General features: G+C 42.0%; 1 long non-coding RNA gene across 1 annotated transcript in view; it reads left to right on the top strand.

The window, feature by feature from the left end:
* The first annotated feature begins 350 nt into the window (after positions 1-350).
* Positions 351-24,967, top strand: part of LOC128699053 (uncharacterized) — a 91,837-nt gene continuing 67,220 nt past the window's right edge. The window contains exons 1-3 of the long non-coding RNA XR_011394215.1: positions 351-463; positions 593-705; positions 13,757-13,857. This is a non-coding gene — a long non-coding RNA (uncharacterized lncRNA). The remainder of the gene's footprint in view (positions 464-592; positions 706-13,756; positions 13,858-24,967) is intronic.

The raw sequence follows: 24,967 nt of genomic DNA on the forward strand, positions 1-24,967 counted from the left end.
CCTAACTTATTTTTACTTTCCTCTTAAAAGGGGAGTGTTAATGCGACAGCATCAGTGAATCTCTAGTGTTTGCCATGCTAATTGCTCTAGCTGACACTCGATTGAACTGGTGCTCCCACAAGGTACTAAGTGGTCCCAGATTTTTTAATACTGCTCACACTGAGTGCGCAGACCCATTCTTTTGTGTCGAGGCGACTTGCCAATTGAGCAAAATTTAAAGGAATGAAATACAAAACGTAGCTCTACGTTCGGCACTTTTACCACTAGCTTAAACTGTAGTAAACTATAATACATAGTGCAAGTACATATACACTAGATAATGATAGAATCTACTAAGTAATTTTTTTTTTTTTCAGGAAAAGCTGCGGTTACGCAAGACAAAATGAGAAATGAACAAATTGGAGGACATGAAAAGTCCTGCAAGGAAGACTGGATGAGGCAAATAGGAAGATTATTAAAATAAGTAGGTGGTAGTTGTTTATTTTCCAATCTATTCCAATTGTCTTTAATATCTATAATTTTTCATCTTGAACTTCAACTGATTGTGCTGAGAAATAATTGTAATTAATATTTAATATTTAACCTTTTTCAGGGTTTTTGACATACTAGTACATCTTGCGCTCCAGTGTTGGTGACGTACTAGTATGCGTAAATTCTAGCGCCCTTGAATCAAGCAGGAAAAGGCTAATAGGCCTAGATGTGAAAGTAAGTGTACTCACCTATTTGTACTCTATTTGTGGTTGCAGGGGTCGAGTCATAGCTCCTGGCCCTGCCTCTTCGCTGATTGCTACTAGGTCCTCTCTCTACCTGCCCCATGAGCTTTATCATACCTCGCCTTAAAACTATGTAGTGTGTGTGTGTGTGTGTGTGTGTGTTATAAAAAATTTTTGCTGCACACAGTGCACGAGAAAAAAAAAACTTTTTTGTTAAAAACAGCTATGTTGCAGTCTATTTTTGTATATTTATTTATTTATGGTTGTCTTCTCATTTTTCTTGGTCTCATTTGATGGAATGGAAGATATATTACAGAAATAGATAATTTTGATTGATTTCATAAGTACTGTCTTGAAATTGAGAGCAAAGTAGTGAAAATGTATGATTTTTGCCAGTGTTAGAGTAAACAAATAATGCCATGTGTCCAATATACATAAACTGGCGAGTCTAATATTCTTGCACAAGTGCGCTGATATTATTTATATATATATTTGTATACATAACAGTAAGTCTTTTATTTTGTGAGAAAAATTCAAAATGGACAGCAGAAGTAATGTTAAGAGTGGCCTGAAGATGTGACTAATGAACAGATAGTTATTTTTGTGCCAGGAATGTGTTTTATTTATTCTGGACCCTATTTTGAAATTGGGATCTTTGGAAATTTGTGTGAAATTGGCCAGATTGCCAATTTCTGACCACTTTATTTGGTAATTGAAATTAGATTGGCAGTTTCTTGTACTCAGTCGAGAGAACAAATGGACTTCTAGCAAAATAGCTATGATTTTAGTCGACTGGTATAGTAAAATTGTCTGAAAATAGGGCTCAAATTGGGCGAAATCACCAATGCTTAAATGTCGATACTGCTAACTTCGTGAGAGCATAATTCCGTAAGTTTTTCCATCAAATTTCGTACTTTTGGTGTCGTTATGAACGGAAAGATTCTATAATTTCATGGAAAATAATTTTTCTTACATTTCTCGATCCTGAATGGGAGTTAAGGATAGAGGGTCTGACCCTGAAAGGGTTTTATTTTATTTATTAATTTGAACATGATAGAAAAATGCAAAGGAATACAGTTATTAAAGTGCAACATGCCAAAGCCCCTTCTATGCAGAGCATTATGGGCAGGCTTAAAATTAACTTAACATTAACTAAGCAATGATATATTCAGTGGTAAAAACATTATTGTAAACGGATAACAATTTAGCACAAATTAGTATTACAAAGATAGGTCATATGGTCATTTACTGTGTTGCTGTGCATTCAATAGAATGGAGTATTCTGTTAGGTAATGTAATTAAAAGTTTGATTGGGTCACAGGTTAGACATTTGAGATACAATTATTCAGTATTTAGTTGGGGGCGAGCAAGTGATTTTTGAGAAGACTTGAATTTATAAACAGTGTTTCTTTTATATTCACAGGTAATGAATTCCAGATTTTAGGGCCTCTTATGTGCATAGTTTTTGCATAGCGTGAGGTGGACTTGAGGAACATCGAAGAGTGATCTGTGCCTTGTGTTATGGTTGTGTTCTGTTTAGGTTGGTAAGGAGATGTTTGATTGGAGGGTTTATATCAGAGTTAAGTGTTCTATGTATGTAGGTGCAGTAATAAGGATGGATATTTTGTATGGTGAGTAGGTTTAGACTTGTGAATATTGGAGTGCTGCATGTAGTGGGAATTTATCATTCTGACTGCAGCCTTTTGTTGGGTAATTAATGGTCTGAGATTGTTTATTGTTGTTGAGCCCCATGCACAAATTCCATAGGCGAGATAGGGGTAAATAAGCGAGTGATATAGGGCCAGGAGGGCTGACTGTGGAACATAGTACCGTATCTTCAATAGTATGCCTACGGTCTTGGAAATTTTTTGGGAAATTTGTTGTTGTATGTTTGAAATTTGAGTCTGTCATCAAGGTGGATTCCTAAGAATTTTCCCTCTTGAGTTTTGTGATAGGTGATCCGTTTATCATTAAGAGGGACGTCTGTAGCTCTGTTACCAAAATAAATGAAGTAGGTTTTGTCGATGTTTAGAGTAAGTTTGTTAGTCCTCATCCAGGTAGATTTTTTTTTAAACACATTGGCCGATTCCCACCAAGGCAGGGTGGCCCGAAAAAGAAAAACTTTCACCAGCCTTCACTCCATCACTGTCTTGCCAGAAGGGTGCTTTACACTACAGTTTTTAAACTGCAACAGTAACACCCCTCCTTCAGAGTGCAGGCACTGTACTTCCCATCTCCAGGACTCTAGTCCGGCCTGCCGGTTTCCCTGAATCCCTTCATAAATGTTACTTTGCTCACACTCCAACAGCACGTAAAGTATTAAAAACCATTTGTCTTTCACTCCTATCAAACACGCTCACGCATGCCCGCTGGAAGTCCAAGCCCCTCGCACACAAAACCTCCTTTACCCCCCTCCCTCCAGCCTTTCCTAGGCCGACCCCTACCCCGCCTTCCTTCCACTAGACTGATACACTCTTGAAGTCATTCTGTTTCGCTCCATTCTCTACATGTCCAAACCACCTCGACAACCTTTCCTCAGCCCTCTGGACAACAGTTTTGGCAATCCCGCACCTCCACCTAACTTCCAAACTACGAATTCTCTGCATTATATTCACACCACACATTGCCCTCAGACATGACATCTCCACTGCCTCCAGCCTTCTTTTCCACTGCAACATTCATCACCCATGCTTCACACCCATATAAGAGCATTGGTAAAACTATACTCTCATACCTTCCCCTCTTTGCCTTCATGGACAAAGTTCTTTGTCTCCACAGACTCCTAAGTGCACTGCTCGCCCCTTTTCCCCTCGTCAATTCTATGATTCACCTCGTCTTTCATAGACCCATCCGCTGACACGTCCACTCCCAAATATCTGAATACATTCACCTCCTCCATACTCTCTCCCTCCAATCTGATATCCAATCTTTCATCACCTAATCTTTTCGTTATCCTCATAACCTTACTCTTTTCTGTATTCACTTTTAATTTTCTTCTTTTGCATACCCTACCAAATTCATCCACCAATCTCCAACTTCTCTTGAGAATCACCCAAGACCACAGTATCATCAGCAAATAGCAACTGTGACAACTCCCACTTTGTGTGATTCTTTATCTTTTAACTCCAGAGCTCTTGCCAAGACCCTTGCATTAACTTCTCTTACAACCCCATCTATAAATGTTAAACAACCATGGTGACATCACACATCCTTGTCTAAGGCCTACTTTCACTGGGAAATAATCTCCCTTTCCTACATACTCTAACTTGAGCCTCACTATCCTCATAAAAACTCTTCACTGCTTTCAGTAACCTACCTCCTATACCATACATCTGCAACATCTGCCACATTACTTCCCTATCCACCCTGTCATACACCTTTTCCAAATCCATAAATACCACAAAAACCTCTTTAGCCTTATCTAAATGCTGTTCACTTGTTTCACTGTAAACACCTGGTCCATACCCCCCCCTACCATTCCTAAAGCCTCCTTGTTCATCTGCTATCCTATTCTGTCTTGCTCTTAATTCTTTCAATAATAACTCAACCATACACTTCACCAGGTGTACTCAACAGACTTATCCCCCTATAATTTTTGCACTCTTTTGTCCCCTTTGCCTTTACAAAGGAACTATGCATGCTTTGTCAATCCCTAGGTACCTTACCCTCGTCCACACATTTATTAAATAATAGCACCAACCACTCCAAAACTATATCCCCACCTGCTTTTAACATTTCTATCTTTATCCCATCAATCCCAGTTGCCTTACACCCTTTCATTTTACCCACTGCCTCACGAACTTCTCCCACATTCACAACTGGCTCTTCCTCACTCCTTCACGATGTTATTCCTCCTTGCCCTATACACGAAATCACAGCTTCCCTATCTTCATCAACATTTAACAATTCCTCAAAATATTCCCTCCATCTTCCCAATACTTCTAACTCTCCATTTAATAACTCCTCTCCTATTTTTAACTGACAGATCCATTTGTTCTCTAGGCTTCCTTAACTTGTTAATCTCACTCCAAAACTTTTTCTTATTTTCAACAATTTTTTGATAACATCTCACCCACTCTCATTTGCACTTTTTACATTGCTTCACCACTCTCTTAACCTCTTTTTCTCCATATACTCTTCCCTCCCTGCATCACTTCTACTTTGTAAAACTTCTCATTGCAGAGTCATTTGTTTGCACAGAACTGCTAAATGCCTCAAATGATGTAGTGGAAGTTTTAGCAGTAAAGGTCGAGAACCAAAACCTAGTCATTGTGGTAGTCTACAAGCCTCTGGATGCAACATCCCAGCAATTCCAGGAACAGCTGTTAAAAATTGACCACTGTCTGGAAAATCTTCCAGCTCCTGCACCCAACATCTTGCTCCTGGGGGATTTCAACTTAAGGCACCTAAAATGGAGGAATATAGCAAATAATATTGTTGCAATAATAACACCAGGAGGCAGCTCTGATGAAAACTCACTCACACGAGCTTCTAAATCTGCACAAAATTCAATTTAAACCAGCAAATAATAGAGCCTAATAGACTGGAGAATACACTAGACCTCATCTTCACTAACAATGATGATCTGATAAGAAATGTCACCATATCAAAAACCAATATACTCGGATCACAAAATAATTGAGGTTCACACATGTATGCTTGGAGCCCCAGACCGACATAATGAGACTAGTCATGAGGGAGCATTCACCAAATTCAACTTCAGTAACAAAAACATAGTGGGACTAAGTAAACCAAGTCCTAACCGATATAAGCTGGGAAGATATACTAAGCAGCACAGACCCCAACTTATGCCTAGAACAGATTAACTTGGTGGCACTCGATGTATGCACAAGGCTTATTCCTCTAAGAAAAAGGAGTAGTAGATGTAAAATAGAAAGACCGGCGCTCCTTTTACAGGCGACGGAAAAGAATAACAGAGCGGCTAAAAGAGGTCAATATATCTGAAATGCGTAGGGAGACACTGGTCAGAGAAATAGCAAGCATCGAACTTAAGCTAAAGGAATCTTATAGGAGTCAGGAATCGCGGGAAGAACTAAAAGCCATAAATGAAATTGAAAGAAACCCAAAGTATTTCTTCTCCTATGCCAAATCAAAGTAGAGAACAATGTCCAGTATTGGGCCCCTACTTAAACAAGATGGGTCCTACACAGATGACAGCAAGGAAATGAGTGAGCTACTCAAGTCCCAATATGACTCAGTTTTTAGCAAGCCGCTAACCAGACTGAGAGTAGAAGATCAAAATTAATTTTTTGAGAGCCACAAAATTTGGTTAACATAAGCCTATCCGATGTTATCCTGACGCCAAATGACTTCGAACAGGCGATAAATGACATGCCCATGCACTCTGCCCCAGGGCCAGACTCATGGAACTGTGTTCATCAAGAACTGCAAGAAGCCCCTATCACGAGCCTTTTTCATCCTATGGAGAGGGAGCATGGACACGGGGGTCATCCAACAGTTACTAAAAACAACAGACATAGCCCCACTCCACCAAGGGAGCAGTAAAGCAACAGCAAAGAACTACAGACCGATAGCACTAACATCCCATATAAAAATCTTTGAAAGGGTCCTAAGAAGCAAGATCACCACCCATCTAGAAACCCATCAGGTACACAACCCAGGGCAACATGGGTTTCGAACAGGTCGCTCCTGTCTGTCTCAACTATTGGATCACTACGACAAGGTCCTAAATGCACTAGAAGACAAAAAGAATGCCTAGAAGACTAAAAGAATGCAGATGTAATATATACAGACTGCAAAAGCCTTCGACAAGTGTGACCATGGCGTAATAGTGCACAAAATGCGTGCTAAAGGAATAACAGGAAGAGTCGGTCGATGGATCTATAATTTCCTCACTAACAGAACACAGTAGTCGTCAACAGAGTAAATTCCGAGGCAGCTACGGTGAAAAGCGCTGTTCCACAAGGCACAGTACTCGCTCCCATCTTGTTCCTCGTCCTCATATCCGACATAGACAAGGATGTCAGCCACAGCAGTGTCCTCTGCAGATGACACCAGAATCTGCATGACAGTGTCTTCCATTGCAGACACTGCAAGGCTCTAGGCGGACATCAACCGAATCTTTCAGTGGGCTGCAGAAAACAATATGAAGTTCAACGATGAGAAATTTCAATTACTCAGATATGGTAAACATGAGGAAATTAAATCTTCATCAGAGTACAAAACAAATTCTGGCCACAAAATAGAGCGAAACACCAACGTCAAAGACCTGGGAGTGATCATGTCGGAGGATCTCACCTTCAAGGACCATAACATTGTATCAATCGCATCTGCTAGAAAAATGACAGGATGGATAATGAGCACCTTCAAAACTAGGGAGGCCAAGCCCATGATGACACTCTTCAGGTCACTTGTTCTATCTAGGCTGGAATATTGCTGCACACTAACAGCACCTTTCAAGGCAGGTGAAATTGCTGACCTAGAAAATGTACAGAGAACCTTCATGGCACGCATAACTGAGATAAAACACCTCAATTACTGGGAGCGCTTGAGGTTCCTAAAACTGTATTCCTTGGAACGCAGGCGGGAGAGATACATGATTATATACACTTGGAAAATCCTAGAGGGACTAGTACCGAACTTGCACACGAAAATCACTCGCTACGAAAGCAAAAGTCTTGGCAGATGATGCAACATCCCCCTCAGTGAAAAGCAGGGGTGTCACTAGCATGTTAAGAGACCATACAATAAGTGTCAGGGGCCCCGAGACTGTTCAACTGCCTCCCAGCATACATAAGGGGGATTACCAACATACCCCTGGCAGTCTTCAAGCTGGCACTGGACAAGCACCTAAAGTCTGTTCCTGACCAGCCGGGCTGTGGCTCATACGTTGGTTTGTGTGCAGCCAGCAGCAACAGCCTGGTTGATCAGGCTCTGATCCACCGGGAGGCCTGGTCACAGACTGGGCCACGGGGGCGTTGACCCCCGGAACTCTCTCCCGGTAACTCCAGGTAATATGCTAACTTTTTCTCCCTTACTACTCTTTACATCATTCCACCAATCGCTCCTCTTCCCTCCCGCACCCACTTTCCTGTAACCACAAACTTCTGCTGAACACACTAACACTACATTTTTAAACCTACCCCATACCTCTTCGACCCCATTGCCTATGCTCTCATTACCCCATCTATCATCCAAGAGCTGTTTATATCTTACCCTATCTGCCTCCTCTTATTTTCTGTAATTCGGTATTTACAGTATTGGCTAGCGTGACTGGGCTCGGGTGAGAGAAGACATATGTAGTGTCATCTGCAAATAGTGGGTTTGAGTAGTTGGGTTGCATTTGGTAGGTCATTTATGTATGAGAGAGAAGAGGGCCTAGGTCACTGCCCTGTGGGACTCCCACTGTAAGTGGCTGTGCAGAAGAGTTTGCCCCATTTGTGTACACATATTGGCTTCTGTTGCCGAGGTAAGACTTTAGGTAGTTAAGGGAGTGCCCTCTTATGCCATAGTGCGACAATTTTATATGGAGCAAGTCATGGTCAACTGTATCAAAAGCTTCACGCAAGTCAATGAAGATCCCCAGTGGGACTCCTTTTTTTCTCTATTGCAGTGTATGTGTTCTAGCATGTGTATAGTAGCATCATTAGTATTTTTATTAGGCCTGAACTCAAATAGACAGGGGGTTGAGTATGTTGTGGGAGATGAGGTAGGAATAGAATCGCTTATGAATTAATTTTTCGAAGATTTTAGAGAGGGTGTAAGTTGGATATTGGTTAACAGTTATTCAAGTCTGTTTGGTCTCCTCCTTTATGGATTGGGGTAACCCTTGCTATTTTGAGAACTGTAGGGAAGGTAGAGGATTCTATGAATTTGTTAGTGTTGCAATGATTGGCGATAGCACTTGTGACGCTTTTTTGTATATATAGGGTGGTAAGATATTTAAATCTCCTGTCTTGTTTTTTAGTGTTGATAATAAGGGAGACTTCAGTAGGGTTAGTCGGAGCTAGGAACGGTGTGTTCGGGTAGTTGCCAGTGAGGTAGTCATTGGGTGGGGTATCTGAGCTTGGGATTTTATTGGCAAGGTTTTTTCCTATAGTGGAGGAGAAATTGAGTCTGCTGTTTCAGTTGGTGGGAGTTGGGGTTCATCTGGTTTTGTTAATTCAATTTCATTATTTTATCTTTTTTGTTCCTTGAATTTCTGATAGGGTTTTCCAGGTCTTTTTTTATATCACCTCTTAAGTTGGATAATCTGTTCTCATAATACAATTTTTTAGCCCTTCTTATCAGGCTGGTTAGGATTAACGAGTAACGTCTTGTTTGGCCTCTGGTTATGTGACCCATTCTGTACAGTTTTTCGTATAGGTGCTTTGTATTTATGGATCTGAGGATGCTGGGTGTTAGCCAGGGACTGTTCAGTCTCTTAGCTATCATCTGTTTAGTTTTTTCGGGCAGTGCTTGTTATAGAGGTATTTGGTCTTTTTTAGAAAATTATTAATACATTCGTCAATATCTGTATAGATTTCTAGCTCAGTGTGCCAGTCAATGTTTGTCATTGTTGCTGTGAAGTTATTAATGGCTGCCTCATTGTGAAGTCTGAAAGTGACTTTAGTAGTGTCTTGGGGTAATTTGCCAAGATTTATGAGGAAGGTAGGGTAGTGATCTGTGGTATTTGTGATTATGCCTGATTTTAAAGGGGATATGGTGTTGGTTCAGATGTGGTCTAGTAGGGAAATGCTAGTCTCTGTAACTCTTGTAGGTTTTGTTACTGCTAATAGCAACATGCAGTTACTCAGTGTTTGTGAATTCAGTAACTTGTGGGTCGTGGGCTTTAAGGAGATTTATATTGAAGCCACCTGAGTAGTAAGTGATCTTTGTTCATGCGTGCATCAGTTATCATGCTTCCTAGGCTTTCATTAAAACGGTTAATGTTTGACTGTGGTACTCTGTAGAAGTTTATCACTGAGGTTTTTGTAGCTATTTGGATTTGAATTTAGCTATTATTAATCCTAATTAAACATTAATCTCTAATCGTTATTAATCATTAATCTCAAATCATTAATTATAATTAATCTTGAATAAAGGTAAATTTATAAATTACACTGAAGAGAACAAGGTTGAGGGTATGAATGAGCCGAGTGACTACTTTGCTAGTTTGCCTTCCATTCTATCGATTGAGCACAAGAAACTCTCTTCAGATATTTTGACTATCCTGTAAAGTGCACAAAATTCGGTAATTTGGCCATTTTCATACAAAATTAAAAAAAAAATTAAAAATAGTCCATAAAATAAAAAAAAAAAAATCGACATTTCTGGAATTGAAAACTTTTCCTCTGTTCAATAATCTTGTCCCCAGGCCTCTCCTATATTTCACTTGCATTCCATTTTGATTTCCTAATCATAAAAACCACTTCTCTATTCACTCTGATCTAATGAGCTCAGATGCTGAATCCCCTAACATTCAAAACCACCTATACAATCTCCCTTCATCCCTTCTTTGAATGACTCCTACTCCTTTTCACCTCCAGGACTAGTCTGGCTAACCAGTTTCCTTAAATCCCTTCATAAGTGTTACCTTGTTGACACTCGAACAGCATGTCAAATCATAAACTACTTTCCTCCACTCACATGCAACACGCTCAAACAAGCTTGTTGGATGTTAAAGCACCCTAGGACTCGAAACCTCCTTTACCTTCTCCCTCCAACATTTCCTAGAATAACCCCTACCCCTCCTTCCCTCCACCCCCAGATTTATATAGCCTCCTAGTCCTTCTATTTTTCTCCATCTTTAAGTGCTCAAACCACTTTAACAACACCTTAACTCTGAATAATACTTTTGATAACCCTATGCCTACTCTCCAAACTCTAAGCTTGACACCACACATTACCCTTAAACATGATATTTCTACTGCCTCCAACCATCTCCTCACTGTAACATTCAAAACCTGTGCTTTACACCCATACAACAGTTGCTACTACTATACTCTGGTACATTTTCCACTTAGCTTCCTTGGATAGTTTTGTCATTTTGTTCCAGGCTCTCTAAATGTCCGAACTACTACTACAACCCCTCCTCTCCACTCTGGATAATACTTTGAGAAACCCTGCATCTTCTAATCTGCAAGCTATGGATTTTCCACATTATATTCACACTACATGTTGCTTTCAGACACTACTTCTCTACTGTATCCAGCCTTCTTGTTGCAATATTCATCACCCAAGCTTCACACTCATATAAGTGTGTTGGTGCCACTATACCCATGTACATTGCTCTTTACTTCCATGATTAACGTTCTTTGTCTCCACAAACTCCTCAGTGGTCCACTAGTCTTTCTTCCCTCGTCAATTCTGATTCGCCTCATCTTTCATACACATCTGCTGACAAGTCAATTCCCAAATATGACTACATTCACTTCCTCCATACTCCCTCCCTCCCTCCATTCTGATATCCAGTCTGATTATCTAAATTTTTTATCCTCATTACCTTACCCTTTCCTTTGTTCTTTTAATTTTTTTTTCTTTTACATACCCTTCCAAACTTTCACCAACCTCTACAACTTCTCCTCAGAATCTCTCAAAAGCAACTAACTTCTCTCACTTTTAGATTCTTTCTCTTAATCCCACACCTCTTGCCAACACCCGAGCATTCACTTCTTTGACAACCCTCATCTATAAATATATTGAACACCCATGGTGGCATCATGCATCAGTCTAAGGCCTACAATTTACTTGGAAGTAATCTCCCTGTCCCCTACATACTCTAACATGAGCCTCACTATCCTCATAAACTCGTAACTGCTTTCAGTATCCTACTGCCTATTCCATACATTTGTAACAAATGCCACATTTCTTCCCTGTTCACCCTATCGTATGCCTTTTACAAATTCATCAATGGTGTTCATCTAGATGCTTCACTGTAAACACTGTCTACACCCCCCCTCCCCATCTTAAAGCTTCCTTGTTCGTTAGTGATCCTGCTCTTTTAAATTCTTTAAGTAATAACTATACCATACACTTTGGTATAGTCAATAGGCTTATTTCCCTATAATTTTTGAACACTTGGCTTCTTTGCCTTGTACAAAGGAACTATGCATGCACTCTTATAATCTCTAGGTACCTTTCCCTCATTCATGCAGGTATTGAATAAAAGCTCCCACCATTCCAGAACTAGATCCCCACCTGCTTTTAATATTTGTCTTTATCCCATCAATCCCAGCTGCTTTACATTTTTAGTACTGTACAGTAAATTTTCTGTCTAGATTTCTGAATGGTATTCATGTCTTCAAACTTAGCATGTGTTGATGTTAATCTGTGTAGTTCACAGAATGTTTGGGGAACTCTCATTTCTTTTCTCTATTTCTGTTATTTTGAGTTATCTTTTCCCCCTTGCTCAAACTTTATCCCAGCTCCTTAGGTGCTGTATGACCCTATAAGTTTAGCCCCTTTTTTTTTTTTAACACTGGCTGTATACCACCAAGGCAGGGTGACTTAAAAAGAAAAACAGTTTTTCTTATCAAAGTTAGTTGTTTATGCAGATGGGGTTGCTAGTTTCTTGCTCCTAACATTTTAGTCGCCTCTTACGACACGCATGGCTTATGGAGGAAGAATTCTGTTCCATTTCCCATAAATATTCAGTAGTAATAGTAATTCTGTGACTTAGCTGTGTACTAATTCCTTAACCTTTCATTTCCTTCATTACCTCTTTCCTTTTTCTTTGTTCTTTTATGATTTTTTCCATTCTATTTTTTCTTTCTTTCCACACACCCAGGTACACCAGAATAGCCAAAATAACATCTTCGACCTTTCAGGGTCGATACCCCTGACCCTTGACTCCCTCTCAGGGTCGAAAAATTTAAAAATATTTTTTAATTATGAAATAAGAATCTTTTTCTAGTTATAATGACACCAAAAGTATGAAATTTGATGGAAAACTTAGGGAATTATGCTCTCACGAAGTTAGCGGTCTTGACGATATTTACACATTGTTGATTTCGCCTACTTTGAGCCCTCTTTTCAGCCAATTCCAATGTTTCTGCTAAAATCATAGCTATTTTGCTAGAATTCCACTTGTTCTATCGATTGAGTACAAGAAACCACCCACTTGCAGATTTCAAATACCCAATAAAGTGGTCAGACATTGGCAGTTTGGCCAATTTCACACACATTTCTACAGATGTCAGTTTCAAAACAGTCCAGACTAAACAAGATAGACATTCCTGGTACTAAAATAAAATTTTCTGTTCATTAGTCATGTCTCCAGGCTCCTCTTACATTCCTTGCTTTTCATTTTGAATTTCTAAATATTTATTATGTATACTACTGCATCATTGTAAAAATGGTATAAATAATATCAGCGCACTTGTGCAAGAATATTAGACTTGCCAGTTGATGTGTATTCGACACATGGCATGATTTGTTTACTATTGAACATTGGCAAAAATCAAACATTTTCGCTACTTTGCACTCAATTTCAAGGTACTTGCCATCGTGAAACCAATCAAAATTATCTCTTTCTGTAATATATCTTCTATTCTATCAAATGAGACAAAGAAAACAAGAATACAATCATAAATAATACAGAAATAGACTGCAAATTCGTTTTACACCAACAGGTTTTTTTTTTCCTCATTTTGCACTGTGTGCTGCAGGATTTTTTTTAAACTGCACACACACACACACACACACACTGACTATGCAGACCCATTCTTTCACATGATGGCCTACCAGCCTTTTTCCCTCTTGATTTGAAGGTGCTAGAATATATGCATCTAGTACGTCACCAACACTTGTGCGAAGACGTACTAATACATCAAAAACTCTGAAAGGGTTAAATATTTTCATTTTTACCAAATTCGTGAAGTTTTATTTATCTCTTACATTCCAAACAGCCAGATGGATCTGCACTTGTTTTCAAACACCTGGGCAGGTAGTGTAAGGCCCCCTTCAGTTCTGAGTTAGCTTTGGCCATTATACTATTTCTCCTTCCTCAAATTAGTTTTGACATGGTGCCAAGGAGCTGCCACTTTTTTTTTTTTTTTTTTAATTTTATTTTTTTTTTTCAGGTAAAGGAAAAAAAAGAAATTAAAGGGAAAGCTTCAAGATTGTCAGAAAAAGTATGATTTGCAGGAAGAGAATGCAGGAAAAGATCCTTATTGAAGAACAGGTGAGACATTGTGAACTATTTAATGCTTAATACTATGTTGATACAGTGGACCCTCAGCTTTCAGGTTTAATCCATTCCAAAGACCGGCAAAATGGAAATCAACGAAAACTGAAACCATTTTCCCCATAAGAAATAGTTGAACAGTTTCGAATGCATAGACTATCGAATGCTTCAAATTTCAAACACTTTTCGAACCGATTTTGTCTCGAGTATCAAACTTATCCCGTTTTTGAACCCCGTACCAAACCTGTCTGCCTGCCCATGTCCCCAAGCTGGCATCGTGAGCCAGTCTTGCTTTGTTCATGCTTGAGTGAACACTAACCTTCGTGCTCGTGCAAACATTTCGCTATTAATTCATTGTTTGGTGCTTGTTTATTAAGTATGACGGTGAAATAGACTACAATGGGCCCAAAGAAACTTGCTAGTGGCAGCCCTTTGGTAAAAGTGAGAAACACGTTAGAAGTGAAGGATGAGATAGTACAAAAATGCGAGAGTGGCGTACATGTAGGGAAGCTTGCCAGGCTATACGGCAAAAGCAAAACAATCACTTCTATCCTGGTGAAGGGGAAAGTCAAGGAAGCTGATGTTGCAAAAGGTGTTGACATGTTAACCAAAAATGGATCACAGTCAGAGGTTGAGATGTTGGTGGTGTGGATCAACAATAAAAAGATAGCGGGTGATAGTTGTGATGAATGGGTGATAGTGTTTTGGAGTCTTGTTTGTGAAAAGGCAAGGTAGTTGCATGCTGATCTTGTAAAGAAAATGCCTGGAACCATGCTAATGTTCGTGAATGCAAGGCCAGCAAAGGCTGTTTTAACAGATTTAGCCCTTTGACTGTCGCAAGCCCATTCCTGAAACTCCACGACTACGGTGCTCTTCGCACCTACTCCAAGGTTGAGGGACTGATTACCTCATCTTCTGTATATAGTCCTACTGTCTTCAAGTTATGTCCTGGAATTTGTATTGATAAAGCCACTGGATGGCAAAATGTCTACAATAAAGATACCCAGATGTTGCACATGTCTTAATTTCATCTTGTCGGTATTATATACCATTCTTGCACAGATTTGACAGGTGTTCTCCAAGTCCATTATAATCGGCAGAACGAAAATCGGGGATTTTTACCGTATTATCATTATTCTTGTATTCCCAGTTAATGCTAAAAGTGATGGATTTGTGATCACTTGCACCAAGCTCTTCAGTGATCTCCAGGTTATTTGTTTCCTTATTTTAACAAGACTAGGTTGAGTAAATTATTACCCCTGGTAGGCTCTGTTACACACTGCTTCAGAAAACAGTCCTGAACTGTTTCCATAGTCACTGGACTCCAGATTACCAGTCAAAGAGTTCCAGTCAGTTTGACTAAAGTTAAAATCCCCTACTATCACTACATTGTGTCTAGAAGCCCTAACAATTTCGTCCCAAAGAAGTCTCCCTCTATCGTGATCCAAGCCTGGAGGTCGGCATATTGCACCTAGAATTAGTTTTTCTTGACCTTCTACAAACTCTACCCAAACAATTCTGTTACTGTTCCATCTATTTTTATACCTGTTTTTATGCATCGGTTAATATTTTCTCGAACATATAATAAAAATCTTCCCCCCCCCCTTCCCATTACATCTATCCACATGGAACAACTTAAACCCTTGAATATTACTCAGCAATCATATCCCGACTCTTTAAATCATACCAGGTTTCAGTTAATGCAATGACATCAAAGTTCCCAGCACATGCTACCAAGCGTAGTTCATTAATCTTATTGCACTTCGACTATTAGCATAAAATACCATCGTATGTTTTTTCTTCTGCACATTTTTCCTATTCATCTTTGTTTTTACACAATTTCTGAAATTATCATTACCCAGAGTTACTTCATGACGGTTACTATTAAGATTCTTAATATCAGAGCATAAGTCAATATATCCATACCCATTATTTGTCATTTCTAAACCCATACCTGTAACTAATCCTAGTTTCAAGTCTTAACCCCCTCATCTGAGCAAGCAAGAAAACCCACACCTGCCCTGGATAAGTGAACCCCATCCCTGGCATACATGTCATTTCAGCCATAGAAGTTGTCCCAGTTGTCAATGAATGGTACTGTATTATCCTTGGTGTTCATCTTGCCAACAATTAATGCCAATTGCTCTAGACAACCATTCATTTCCAACACCCCTTCTTGGCAAAATACCACATACAACAGGGTACCCCCCCCCCCATTTCTTCCTGATTATGTCTATTGCTGTCCTGAACCTTCTAACTATATCCTCACTTCTATGCTTGCCTACATCATTGCCTCCAGCACTGAGGCAGATAATAGGATTGATCCCATTACTGTTCATGATGTTGTCAAGCCGGCTAACAATATCCTCCATCCCAGCCCCAGGAAAGCAAGCCCTCTGTCTCCTCCTGTCCTTCAAGCAGAATGCCCTATCCATGTACCTAACCTGGCTATCCCCAACAACAATATTCTTACCTTCCTTGGTGTCGTTTGTCGTGACATTCCCAATAGTCAACTCTCATTCGTCGGGTAGCACAGAGAATGCATTAGATGTTTCCACAACAGTTTCTGCAGCAGTCTTTCTTCATCGTTTCTACCTTTCCATTCGCCCATGCTGTCCAGCCACTGTCCAGTTTTCCTTCTTGACCTGAGGGCTCAAAACAGGACTACTACGAATCCTCTTTGTTTTCCTCGGTCAATTGCCGTATCTCCATCTTCGCTACCCTCAATTCTTCCTTAAGCTGCTGGTAAAGTTGCTTGATGGAGGGCATCTTGGTTCAGTGCAAGGAGAGTATGCTAACGTCCTCGCTGAGCTAAGTACACGTCCAACCTAAATTTGAAACTACCCAACATTTTAGCTTCAATAACCCTACTAGGCAGACTGTTCCACTCGTCAACTACCCTATTTCCAAACCAATACTTTCCTATATCCTTCCGAAATCTAAACTTATCTAATTTGAATCCATTATTGTGGGTTCTTGAAGGGATATCCTCAAAACCTTGTTTACATCCCCTTTGTTAATACCTATCTTCCACTTATACACTTCGATCATGTCTCTCCTCATTCTTAGTCTTACAAGTGAATGTAGTTTGTCTTCAATCATTCTTCGTACGGAAGATTTCTAATGCTATGTATTAATTTGGTCATTCTACGCTGGATGTTTCCTACAGAATTTGTCCATTCTGTAATATGGAGACCAAAACTGAGCTGTGTAATCTAAGTGAGGCCTTACTAATGATGTATAAAGTTTTAAAATAACCTCTGGACTTCTGTTGCTTACACTTCTAGATATAAATCCCAGTAATGTTTGCTTTATGTACGTTTAGGCACTGCTGTCTTGGTTTAAGGTTGCTGCTTACCATAACCCCCAAATCCTTTTCACAATCTGTATGGCTAAGTTCTACATTATTTAACTGATAAGTACTAGGGTTATGGACACTCTCGAGCTTCAGAACCTTGCATTTATCTACACTGAACTGAATCTGCCACTTTTCTGACCATGACTTGAGTTTGTCTAAATCCTCCTGAAGTTCTGTGACGTCTTTGTTGGAAGCAATTATCCTACCTATCTGTGTCATCGGCGAATTTGCTCATATCATTAGCAATTCCCTCAGTCATTCATATATATATACGTATTATAAACAACGGGCCTAAGATTGATCCCTGTGGAATGCCACTTGTTCATATCAAAATATAGCCTTGCGGTTCGTATTTGCCTCGTGATTCATCTGTCGTATGAAACGCGTCCATGCGGCCGGGAGCAGCTGGACATACACAGGCTCCCACACAGCATTCAGGAGTGGAAATATAAACACATGCAGTATGTGATCCTTTGACAACGTTTTGCCCACACAATGGGCTTTTTCAAGTTGCAAACAATCTACCTGGGCTGGAAGGTACGCGAGTATTTATAGTCAGGTTCAGAATGCTGGGTCAGGTGGAGAATGCTACATGTGATGATCTACCGAGTGGGGTTAGTCTAAAATCTTGGGTAGCTTGGAAGGGAGATTGGATAAGTATGTGAGTAGACCTTCTGCAGTGTTCCTCCATTCCTATGTTCTTGTGTGGGATAGCAATGAAGTTTCTTGGCAAGTGGTTCAGCTATGTTATAGAAACCATTGTTCTGGTTGAAGTTATTGGATGTAGAGATAAACAATGATTCCAGGATTCTTCGGTATTGAGCCAACTCTTGGATGTCACTACTGCCCGGCTCCGGCTGGGTTACAAGTATCTTTGGCAGGTTAAATTGCCACCACCAGATGTAGACCAAACGAAATGTAAACTTTGCCAGATGGACTATTGTCATGCCTTGCATCATTATGTACTGGAGTGGGATCAAATTAGTGAATTTAGAGAACTCGCTCAGAAATGTTCAAGAAATGGCAAAGTATTTTATCCACAGTGGTATATTACAGACCATTCTGGAGAAATACCCTGACTTTGCTAGCTGTACATAAAGCATTACCACGCATGTAGGGGTGTGCGTGCTTGTGTGTATGCATACATTTGTACGCTCGTGTGCATGTCTGTGCGTGCACCCTTGTGTGTGCGCACGCACGCTCGTGTGGGTGTATGACCTGCCTAATTTGTATTTATAACTCATTACAAAAGTGGGTCATAATAAGCGTGTATGCACCTGGAGAAGAGAGGAATGTAGAGGGAAGAGAGATTTTGGGAGATGTTAAGTGAATGTATAGGAACCTTTGAACCAAGTGAGAGAGTAATTGTGGTAGGGGACCTGAATGCTAAAGTAGGAGAAACTTTTAGAGAGGGTGTGGTAGGTAAGTTTGGGGTGCCAGGTGTAAATGATAATGGGAGCCCTTTGATTGAACTTTGTATAGAAAGGGGTTTAGTTATAGGTAATACATATTTTAAGAGAGGATAAATAAGCATACAAGATATGATGTAGGGCGAAATGACTGTAATTTGTTGGATTATGTATTGGTAGATAAGACTGTTGAGTAGACTTCAGGATGTACATGTTTATAGAGGGGCCACAGATAGATCACTTTTTAGTTGTAGCTACACTGAGAGTAAAAGGTAGATGGGATACAAGGAGAATAGAAGCATCAGGGAAGAGAGAGGTGAAGGTTTATAAACTAAAATAGGAGGCAGTTAGGGCAAGATGTAAACAGCTATTGGAGGATAGATGGGCTAACGAGAGCATAGGTAATGGGGTCGAAGAGGTATGGGGTAGGTTTAAAAATGTAGTGTTAGAAATACCAAAAACAGCACTGGTCCTAGGACTGACCCCTGTGGGACCCTGCTGGTCACAGGTGCCCACTCTTGACACCTCGCCACGTACCATGACTCGCTGTTGTTTCCTGACAAGTATTCCCTGATCCATTGTAGTGCCCTCCCTGTTATCCCTGCTTGGTCCTCCAGTTTTTGCACTAATCTCTTGTGTGGAACCGTGTCAAATGCCTTCTTGCAGTCCAAGAATATGTAGTCCACCCACCCCCCTCTTGTCTTACTGCTGTCACCATGTCATAGAACTCCTGTGTGTGTCTGTGTGTGTCTGTGTGTGTCTGTGTGTGTCTGTGTGTGTCTGTGTGTGTCTGTGTGTGTCTGTGTGTGTCTGTGTGTGTCTGTGTGTGTCTGTGTGTGTCTGTGTGTGTCTGTGTGTGTCTGTGTGTGTCTGTGTGTGTCTGTGTGTGTCTGTGTGTGTCTGTGTGTGTCTGTGTGTGTCTGTGTGTGTCTGTGTGTGTCTGTGTGTGTGTGTGTGTGTGTGTGTGTGTCTGTGTGTGTGTGTGTGTCTGTGTGTGTGTGTGTGTGTGTGTGTCTCTGTGTGTGTCTGTGTGTGTCTGTGTGTGTCTGTGTGTGTGTCTATGTGTGTTTGTGCGTGTCTGTGTGTGTCTGTGTGTGTGTGTGTGTGTGTGTGTGTGTGTCTGTGTGTGTGTGTGTCTGTGTGTGTGTGTCTGTGTGTGTGTGTCTGTGTGTGTGTGTGTGTGTGTGTGTGTGTGTGTGTCTGTGTGTGTGTGTGTGTGTCTGTGTGTGTGTGTCTGTGTGTGTGTCTGTGTGTGTGTGTCTGTGTGTGTGTGTCTGTGTGTGTGTGTCTGTGTGTGTGTGTCTGTGTGTGTGTGTCTGTGTGTGTGTGTCTGTGTGTGTGTCTGTGTGTGTGTGTCTGTGTGTGTGTGTCTGTGTGTGTGTGTGTGTGTGTGTGTGTGTGTGTGTGTGTGTCTGTGTGTGTGTGTCTGTGTGTGTCTGTGTGTGTGTCTGTGTGTGTCTGTGTGTCTCTGTCGGTCTGTGTACTCACCTAGTTGTACTCACCTAGTTGAGGTTGCGGGGGTCGAGTCCGAGCTCCTGGCCCCCGCCTCTTCACTGATCGCTACTAGGTCACTCTCCCTGAGCTGTGAGCTTTATCATACCTCTGCTTAAAGCTATGTATGGATCCTGCCTCCACTACATCGCTTCCCAAACTATTCCACTTACTGACTACTCTGTGGCTGAAGAAATACTTCCTAACATCCCTGTGATGCATCTGTGTCTTCAGCTTCCAACTGTGTCCCCTTGTTACTGTGTCCAATCTCTGGAACATCCTGTCTTTGTCCACCTTGTCAATTCCTCTCAGTATTTTGTATGTCGTTATCATGTTCCCCCTATCTCTCCTGTCCTCCAGTGTCGTCAGGTTGATTTCCCTTAACCTCTCCTCGTAGGACATACCTCTTAGCTCTGGGACTAGTCTTGTTGCGAACCTTTGCACTTTCTCTAGTTTCTTCACGTGCTTGGCTAGGTGTGGGTTCCAAACTGGTGCCGCATACTCCAATATGGGCCTAACGTACACGGTGTACAGGGTCCTGAACGATTCCTTATTAAGATGTCGGAATGCTGTTCTGAGGTTTGCTAGGCGCCCATATGCTGCAGCAGTTACTTGGTTGATGTGCGCTTCAGGAGATGTGCCTGGTGTTATACTCACCCCAAGATCTTTTTCCTTGAGTGAGGTTTGTAGTCTGACCCCCTAGACTGTACTCCGTCTGCGGCCTTCTTTGCCCTTCCCCGATCTTCATGACTTTGCACTTGGTGGGATTGAACTCCAGGAGCCAATTGCTGGACCAGGTCTGTGTGTGTGTGTCTGTGTGTGTGTCTGTGTGTGTGTCTGTGTGTGTGTCTGTGTGTCTGTGTGTCTGTGTGTCTGTGTGTGTGTCTGTGTGTCTGTGTGTGTGTCTGTGTGTGTGTCTGTGTGTGTGTCTGTGTGTGTGTCTGTGTGTGTGTCTGTGTGTGTGTCTGTGTGTGTGTCTGTGTGTGTGTCTGTGTGTGTGTGTGTGTGTGTGTGTGTCTGTGTGTGTGTCTGTGTGTGTGTCTGTGTGTGTGTGTGTGTGTGTGTGTGTGTGTGTGTGTGTCTGTGTGTGTGTGTGTGTGTGTGTGTGTGTGTGTGTCTGTGTGTGTGTGTGTGTGTGTCTGTGTGTGTGTCTGTGTGTGTGTCTGTGTGTGTGTGTGTGTGTGTCTGTGTGTGTGTGTGTGTGTGTGTGTGTGTGTGTGTGTGTGTGTGTGTGTGTGTGTGTGTGTGTGTGTGTGTGTGTGTGTGTGTGTGTGTGTGTGTGTGTGTCTGTGTGTGTGTGTCTGTGTGTGTGTGTCTGTGTGTGTGTGTCTGTGTGTGTGTGTCTGTGTGTGTGTGTGTGTGTGTGTGTGTGTGTGTGTGTGTGTGTGTGTGTGTGTGTGTGTGTGTGTGTGTGTGTGTGTGTGTGTGTGTGTGTGTGTGTGTCTGTGTGTCTGTGTCTGTGTGTCTGTGTGTCTGTGTGTCTGTGTGTCTGTGTGTGTGTGTCTGTGTGTGTGTGTACTCACCTAATACTCACCTAATTGTGGTTGCAGGGGTCGAGACTCAGCTCCTGGCCCCGCCTCTTCACTGATCGCTACTGGATCCTCTCTCTCTGCTTCCTGAGCTTTGTCATACCTCTTCTTAAAACTATGTATGGTTCCTGCCTCCACTACTTCACTTGCTAGGCTATTCCACTTGCTGACAACTCTGACTGAAGAAATACTTCCTAACGTCCCTGTGACTCGTCTGAGTCTTCAGCTTCCAGTTGTGACCCCTTGTCCCTGTGTCCCCTCTCTGGAACATCCTATCTCTGTCCACCTTGTCTATTCCCCGCAGTATCTTGTATGTCGTTATCATGTCTCCCCTGACCCTTCTGTCCTCCAATGTCGTCAGTCCGATTTCCCTTAACCTTTCCTCGTACGACATTCCCTTGAGCTCTGGGACTAGCCTTGTTGCAAACCTTTGTACTTTCTCTAACTTCTTGACGTGCTTGACCAGGTGTGGGTTCCAGACTGGTGCTGCATACTCCAGTATGGGCCTAACATACACAGTGTACAGTGTCTTGAACGATTCCTTATTAAGGTATCGGAACGCTATTCTCAGGTTTGCCAGGCGCCCGTATGCTGCAGCGGTTATTTGGTTGTGTGCGCCTCCGGTGATGTGCTCGGTGTTATGGTCACCCCAAGGTTTTTCTCCCTGAGTGAGGTCTGTAGTCTTTGTCCACCTAGCCTATACTCTGTCTGCGGTCTTTGCCCCTCCCCAATCTTCATGACTTTGCATTTGGCTGGATTGAATTTGAGAAGCCAGTTGCTGGACCACATGTCCAGCCTGTCCAGGTCTCTTTGCAGTCCTGCCTCATCCTCGTCCAATTTAATTCTTCTCATCAACTTCACGTCATCTGCGAACAGGGACACTTCAGAGTCTATTCCTTCCATCATGTCCTTCACATATATCAAAAATAGCACTGGTCCTAGAACTGACCCCTGTGGGACCCCGCTCGTAACAGGCGCCCACTGTGATACCTCTTCACGTACCATGACTCGTTGCTGCCTCCCTGTCAGGTATTCCCTTATCCATTGCAGTGCCCTCCCTTTTACGTGCGCCTGATCCTCCAGCTTCTGCACTAATCTCTTGTGGGGAACTGTGTCAAAGGCCTTCCTGCAGTCTAGGAAAACGCAATCTACCCACCCCTCTCTCTCGTGTCTTACTTCTGTTACCTTGTCATAAAACTCCAGGAGGTTTGTGATACAAGATTTGCCTTCCATGAACCCATGCTGGTTTTCATTTATAATCTTGTTCCTTTCCAGGTGTTCGACCACTCTCCTCCTGATAATCTTCTCCATGACTTTGCACACAATACATGTCAGAGACACAGGTCTGTAGTTTAGTGCCTCGTTTCTGTTTCCTTTCTTAAATATGGGGACTACATTAGCTGTCTTCCATTTCTCAGGTAGTTGCCCAGTTTCAAGGGATGTGTTGAAGATTGTGGTTAGAGGCACGCACAGCATCTCTGCTCCTTCTCTAAGGACCCATGGGGAGATGTTGTCCGGTCCCATCGCCTTTGAGGTGTCAAGGTCACTTAAGAGCTTCTTCACCTCCTCCTCAGTTGTTCGTATGTCATCCAACACTTGTTGGTATATTCCCTCTTGATGTTCCCTTCTGTGCTGTCTTCCCACAGCCCTTCCTGTCTCTACTGTAAAAACTTCCTTAAATCTCCTGTTCAGCTCCTCACATACCTCCTGATCATTTCTTGTGAGTTCTCCACCTTCTGTCCTTAATCTGATCACCTGGTCTTTGACTGTTGTCTTCCTCCTGATGTGGCTATACAACAGTTTCGGGTCAGTCTTGATTCTCGATGCTATGTCATTTTCATACTGTCGCTGGGCCTCCCTCCTTACCTGTGCGTACTCATTCCTGGCTCTGCGACTGATCTCCCTATTTTCGTGTGTTCTCTGCCTTCTGTACTTTTTCCATTCTCTATTGCATTTTGTTTTTGCCTCCTTACAACATCGGGTAAACCAGGGGCTCGTTCTGGTCTTCCCGTTGTTACTGTTGCCCTTGGGAATAAACCTTTCCACTGCCTCCTTGCATTTTGTTGCTACATATTCCATCATTTCATTTACTGGCTTTCCTGCCAGTTCTCTGTCCCACTGGACCTCCCGCAGGAAGTTCTTCAACCCTATGTAGTCCCCTCTTTTATAGTCAGGCTTTTCCCATTCAACTCCTGTTATTCTCTCCACTTGCAGCTCTACTATGTATTCAAAGCACAGAACCACGTGGTCGCTAGCTCCTAGGGGACTCTCGTACTTGATGTCCTCAATATCTGAGCTGCCCAGGGTGAACACAAGGTCCAATCTTGCTGGTTCATCCTCCCCTCTCTCTGGTAGTGTCCTTAACATGTTGGTGCATGAGGTTTTCCAGCACCACGTCCAACATCCTGGCTCTCCATGTTTCGGGACCCCCATGTGGCTCCAGGTTTTCCCAGTCAATCTCCCTGTGGTTGAAATCCCCCATAACCAGCATCTTTGCTCTGCTGGAGTGAGCTCTTCTTGCCACCTCAGCAAGTGTGTCCACCATTGCTCTGTTGCTCTCTTCATATTCCTCTCTTGGCCTCCAGCAGTTCTGTGGTGGATTATACATCACTGCAATGACCACTTTGTGTTCCCCAGACTGAAGTGTACCTGCTATGTAGTCTTTCTCCCGTCTCATCTATTCCTTCCATTTTCTCGAATTTCCATCTGTTTTTAACGAGCAGAGCAACCCCACCTCCCCCCCTGCCCCTTCTATCTTTCCTCATGATCTGGTATCCTGGTGGGAAGATTGCATCTGTTGTTGTCTCCATGAGTTTTTTCTGTAACTGCTATGATGTCTGGGGACTTCTCATTGATTCTTTCTTGCCATTCCTCATGTTTATTCGTTAATCCATCTGCATTTGTGTACCAAACCTTCAACTTCTGTTCTAATACTGTAACTGTGGTGCGGGGGGTGGAAACAGAGGGATCGGTGTGTGATGGTTGGTTTGGATTGTTCAGTTGCCTTAGGGGTGTCGTGGCTGGAGTCCTTCTGCAGGTGTTTCTGGGGGGTGCACTTGTCCTTCCATTTGATCCTGGATTATTCTGCTCTCCTTTTTCATTTCCTCCCATTTCTCCTTTCGTTTTTGAACTCTTTCATTGTCTTCTTTTCGTCCTGTGTTCTGTCTCGATCGAGGTACACACTCCGGAACTCCTGCTTGCCTCTCAACCGTGCTTTCTCCTGCAGGATCATGGCTCGGGTTGATTCTGCCTTGAAAATTACTTTGAGAGGCCGATTCCTTTTCTTTGTGAACCACCCAATTCTCCGAAAATTTGCCACC

This window comes from Cherax quadricarinatus, chromosome 79, assembly GCF_038502225.1.
Source record: "Cherax quadricarinatus isolate ZL_2023a chromosome 79, ASM3850222v1, whole genome shotgun sequence".
Taxonomy (NCBI): domain Eukaryota; kingdom Metazoa; phylum Arthropoda; class Malacostraca; order Decapoda; family Parastacidae; genus Cherax; species Cherax quadricarinatus.